At 39.1% G+C, this 5,988-nt stretch overlaps 1 pseudogene; it reads left to right on the top strand.

The window, feature by feature from the left end:
- Positions 1-5,374: 5,374 nt before the first annotated feature.
- On the top strand, positions 5,375-5,988 carry LOC101710967 (nascent polypeptide-associated complex subunit alpha pseudogene; annotated as a pseudogene).

Raw genomic sequence — 5,988 nt, 5'->3', positions numbered from 1 at the left:
GACTGGAGTGGAGAAGTGTAAGCCATAAGCCTGAGCAGATCAAGTTACCACTCCATTCTGGTTTAGGTTTGACTATGCACCAAGCATCTCACCTGGTTGCTTGTTTCCTTAAAGCAGGATTTGTGGGTTAGCCATCTGCAAGCCCACCTGCACACTAATATTTTATTTTTCTTTTATCTCCCCCAATCAGTTTTCTGTGATTTCCTTTCTTCTCTAGTCATCAGGTCTTCTCTTCTTGTTACATTCTAGGAAAAATATGTCCAATTTCTTTGTAATATTTTCTTTTGTATACAAATTACCTGGAGGCTCACCAGAAAATTCTGTGTTGTGTGTATTACAAAAAATCAGTTTTAAAAGTCTTACAATAGTGTCATTAGGTGCTGAAGCATGAGTTTCTATCCTTTCACCTTGTTTCATTTTCTCTATTTAATGATCACCACCCATAATTTTTAAATAAATACAATGGAAAAGAATAAGGATTTCAAAAGCTCAGGTATTTCTATTCTCTCCTTTTAAATAATTTTTCTGTTTTTTCCCTTCTCCTGCATTCTTTTCTTCCTTCCTTCATTCTCCCACCCCCATTCTTTCTTTTTCAGTGCCAGGGATCCAATCCATTTCCTCTACATGCTTTCTATTACTCTAGCACCGAGCTACAACCCTGGTGTTTTCTTCTGCATGCTCAAACTCATTTCTGTGTATCAGCACTACTTCTTCAGGAAGCAGTACTTTCCACATCGAATGGATTTGTTCCATTATAATTTGTTTTTCCTTGTGATTGCTTTATATTTTGCTGTTAAATTGATATTGATTTGCTGGAAATTTATGCGGAGGATACCCATCTCCCTCACTATCTATGAAACCAAAGTTCTGGTCACTGTCTCTCTTTTTCTCTCTGGCTTCAGGTTCAGATCCTGACTTTACTTTAGCCTGATAGCCTGGGTTTAAAGTTTCAGATTAGGAAGAAAAAATGTGCTTTATTAAGAAAAATTTTAAGCCAGTTATCATGGAACATTCTTGCAATCCTAGCACTCTGAGAAGCTGAGGCGGGAGGATTGCAAATTTAAATTTTGTCCAGACATCTTAGTGAGACATTGTCTCAAAATAAAAGGGACTGGGGATGTAGCTCAGTAATACAGTGCCCCTAGTACTAAGAAAAAAGAAAGAAAGACAGAAAGAAAGAAAGAAAGAAAGAACGAAAGAAAGAAAGAAAGAAAGAAAGAAAGGCAGACAGACAGAAAGGGAGAAGGGAGGGAGATTTAAATATGTACATAAGACATAAATGCGATGTCTTCAGCATTATCAACACAGCACATGCCTGTCTTCTTTCATCTTTGCTTTTCTTGGATACTTTTGAAGCAAATTTCAGACATTTTATTCCTTAACCACACTGTGTTTTGACTTGATGCTTCAGTCATTGACATGTCTTATGTTTAAAAACAAAATTTGTCTCTTTTTGGGATTAATATTTTGTCTTATGTGAACAAATGGGAATTACAGTAAAATATAGAAACAGACTCCCACCTATTATACCAGTGTTATAAGGATATTTTTATGATATGATAAAAAATAAAGTTACTTCACAGCGTAAAAATAAATGAAAAGCAGCTTAGATGTGCTTTTCTGACAATAATTAGAATCAATGTTTTAGTTTTAGTTTAGAATTTGATTTTATGGGCTTATTTTTTTCAACAGAAAATATTTAAACCCACTTATTATATTTAATCCTTCCCTTTTAGGAATGGTTGAAAAGCTGAGGAATCTAACTTTCTTACCAGCAGCAGATGTGCCAGGTATTTGTTGCACCTGAGGATGCTGAAGGAGAGACAGGGCAAAACGTTGCTGGGTTTCCCTGGGATTTCTGCTGCTGCTCTTACTGCCAGTAACAAGAGGCCGCCTAGGAGGAGCCTGAAAGAAGAGAAGGAAGGAAAGGGCTGGTCTTCCATTCCCACTCCCTGCTGACCTGCCCTGAGGGTGTGCTGGGGTGAGGGGAATTTTTGACGAAGGAAAGCTAAACATGGAGAACTCTGCTAGTTAGTTACCCATTCTTACTCAGAGGTGGAAATGAATTCCATGGCTTTAGTGAAATTCCTAGTAAGAGCCCAGCCATTACACAAAACTCTATCCATCTATCAACTTACATATCTACCTATCTCTACCCTCTACTGCATCTACTGATATACACACTGGTCTGTATCTTCTATTTACCTATCTAATCTATCCCTGATCTCTACCATCTATCAATCATTTATCATCCATCCACCATGACTACATCATCAATCTATTTCATATATGTACAGTTTTGTTCAGAGTTATGGTACAGGAATCTGTTCCCTTTCTATTTTGGACCCGAGTCGCAGCATTCCTTTAAATTGCCTTGGCTTAAGCAGAAACTGAGTCAGTTGCTTTTAGTTGCCTACTTTGCTCCATAGGGCTGACCTCCCCTGCCCACACACACACCCTGCAGCAACCTCCCCAGGATCCCCACAGGCAATGCTCAGCTTCCTTAGAGACAGTCTTGGAGCCCTAGAGTTCTTACAGGCTCTTCCCCTCCCTCTCCTCTGCCCAGAGTTCATTCGCTCTGGCTGCCCCTTCTCTAAACTGCTGACCGCAGCCACCCTGTACCCTGTCCTTCCCATAATATTGTCTCCCCATCCTGTTTCCTCTTCATGCTTTGTTTCTTCCTAAGTTCATTTCTTATTAGTTTATTCTTTTCCCTTCAGTCTCATTCTTCTTGAGTTCACTATTTGCCAGTCTAAGCATCCTAAACCAGCCCTTCCTGGTATTGACAAGATGAAACACATTAACCATATCTACTAAGTATTCATGCGCTCTCAACCTTGTTCATTGAGACTTCACCCTCTGTTCTCTACCATCTTCTATCTTCAACTCCCGTCTCTCCCAAATAATCTTCGTCCTACAGTACACTGGCTTTATTCCCTTTTCCACTTTTCTATGTCTTCTCTCACTGTTATAAATCTGTTACTATCTTCAAAACAATTGCCAATTTAATAACGAATAAGGCATTTTAGCACTCATAACTATATCTTATTTTTAATTGCCTTAGAATCCTTTCCCAATATTTCATGTACATTTAGCCTTCTCAAATTTATTATAAGGTTCTGTATGGCAGTACTTATATCTTCCATGAGACTATTTCAATCAGACTAGCACAATATTATGTATAGAGCATGGGCTCAAAAATACTTAGTAAAATGAAAGAATCCATTTTCAGGACCATATACCATGACCTGAAACATTTCCTTTGACTGCTCAGCTAAGCAACTTTCACTGAGCTGGTGGAAGCCTTGGGCGAAGCAAGAATTTCTTTTTATTTTTTATTTTTGGTACTGGGGATCAAACTCAGGACCTTGCACTTGCGAGGCAGGGCCAGTGCCACTGAATTACATCCCCAGCCTTCAATGCTTTTTTTAAAATTTGAAGCAAGAATATTGATGAGTGAGGATGCACGTGTGCCTGCACCTAACATTCCAATGACAAATTCAATTCATCTTAGAATATTTTATAATATGGAAACTGCAATGTGTAGCAGTAGAATAATATTTTGAAGCTATTAGATATAATAGTTGTGACAGCCATATACAAATAGGGAAAAATAAAAACACTCTAAATAAAGAAATTCTGTGAACTACCCCAAGTGATCATAGTGGCTCCATAGACATGAGGGATTTATGAATCATCCTGCAGCCCACCTCCAGCTTTTCACTTTTCTAAAATATATTTTAAACTAAAAAAGGAGCAGCACTCAGCCCCCAGAGGGAGCCGGCCCTCGGCATAGGTACAGCACACAGCCCCCAGGGGAGCATGGCATAGAAAGCAGAGGCAAAGACTAACCCACTGACCTGATCCTGGATGAAGAGAATATCTGGGGAGAGAAGGGAGCAAGCAGAACCCACGACTGAGAACACTGAGTCCTCTTCTGCCAACGGGAGCAAGGACATGCCTTGGGTTGTCCAGTAACCACAGTCTGGGGTGAGAGAACAGCAGGGCATCTAGTGTCAGGAGGACACCTCAAAGACCCAGAGCCCTAAAGCTAGGCATGGAAATTTGTGACTGGCTGGGTCCCAAGACTGCAGATCGTGGGAAGAACTACTCACTCAGTGACATGGGAATTTTTTCTTTGTGTCAATCTTTTTCAAAATTTTTTTCTATTTTGTATTATTGTTATTTTGCTTTATCAGTTTTTTTGAGGATTGTGGTTTTTCTCTTTTTCTTTCTTCTGTTGGTTTCTTTTCTCTCTTCCAACTGTTTTCCTCTTCCTTCTTACATTTCTTTTATCTCCTGTTGTCGCTGTTTATCTTTTTTCTTCTTTTCTTTGTTTCTTCTTTTCAGCAACTGTTCTCTACCACTATTCATTTCCTTTTACTCCTCAATAGGATACCCTATCTTCCTTTCTCTCCTCCTCATAGCTCATGGATTAATTTTTCAAATTTTGCTTTTTTCATTCTCTTGTTTCCCACCTCCTCCACTTTTACTTGGATAATTACTAAGCTTTATGAATCTCTAGATGTAGTTAACATTACACTATTGTTGTTGAACACTGTGTCACTGATAGTAGAGGTAAAGTTCCATTCAGTAGATGTTTACTGTAGGTCAAAGTATGTCAGTATTTGGTTTGTCCTAGTCTTTATACTATAATTATAGATCTCTTCTAGGGTTGTACTTTATTGGTCCAAACTCTAAAGGTTTGTCAATAGTGTGTTTGATGTTATAATTAATACTGATTTTATTATTATAGCCGAGGTGACATAGCTGGTGCTACTAATTGGTTTTCTTGAGGTGCCAATAACTGGATAGCCTTGGGGTCATTTACAATAGTATAGTCCATTCCTAGAAAACTGGGTACAAGGCCAAGTACACTGTCACCTCCCATCTCAAGAAAATGGAAGTGGCTGGATCCTGGGACACAGGCGAAGTCCAGCAGTTAGCCACACCCAGAGGACACGACAGAAAAGAAAACATCAACTAAAGAAGTCTCCATACTAGAAACAAAGCTTTCCACTACAATCAACCCACAAGCTTCACCAACAACAATAACAAAACCCAAACAATTGAATAAACAAACAAAATTAGAAACATGAGAGACAAGTCAACAAAATTCCTCCAAAAACTCCCAAGTCCCCCAAAGTTGATCCATGGATCATTGAAGGGGAACAAAACAAAAGCCACACACCTGAATTATTCAAATGGTATCAGGGGAGATAACAAAATAGATCAATAAGGAATTTAATAAGCTCATAGAAAATATAAGTAATAAGGTATTGGGCCAAATAAACAAAATCCTGAGTGAATCTAAAGAAGACACTAGGCTTGCTCTCTTTCTGCCATCATCTTGGTTTTGTATTCTCCACATAAAATGCCCATTGAAGCCACAGAAACCTTCTCTCCTACAAAGCAGGAGTTGCCACAGCCCCAGGCTGACACAGGGTCTGGAACAGAATCTGACAGTGATGAATCAGTACCAGAGCTTGAGGAGCAAGATTCCACATAAGCAGCCATACGACAAGCCCAGCTGGTGGAGGCAGCTGAAATTGATGAAAAACCAGTCAGTAAAGCAAAACAGAGTTGGAGTGAAAAGAAGGCATGGATGGCTATGTCCAGGCTGGGTCTTTGGCAGGTAATAGGGTTACTCGAATCACTACCCAGAATTCTAAGAATGTCTTCTCTGCCATCACAAAACCAGATGTCTATAAGAGATCAGCTTTAGATACTTAAATAGTTTTGGGGAAGCCAAGATTGAGGATTTATCTCAGCAAGCACAGTTAGCAGCTGCTGAAAAATTCAAAGTTCAAGGCGAAGCTTCTGAAACAGTCAAGAAAATACACAGACTCCAACTGTACAAGAAGAGAGTGAAGAGGAAGAGGCATGGAAGTTAAGGACATAGAATTGGTGTTGAGGGCAAGGGTGGTCTGAGGCCTGAAAAACAACAATAATGATATTGTAAATGCTTTTATGGAGCTAACAATGTAA

Source organism: Heterocephalus glaber, unplaced genomic scaffold (assembly GCF_053883595.1).
Source record: "Heterocephalus glaber isolate CG9 unplaced genomic scaffold, H.glaber_assembly_v1.0 deba00001720, whole genome shotgun sequence".
NCBI classification, from domain to species: Eukaryota; Metazoa; Chordata; class Mammalia; order Rodentia; family Bathyergidae; genus Heterocephalus; species Heterocephalus glaber.
The sequence above is the reverse complement of the archived record's forward strand: the minus strand, read 5'-3'. Positions and strand labels throughout refer to the sequence as shown.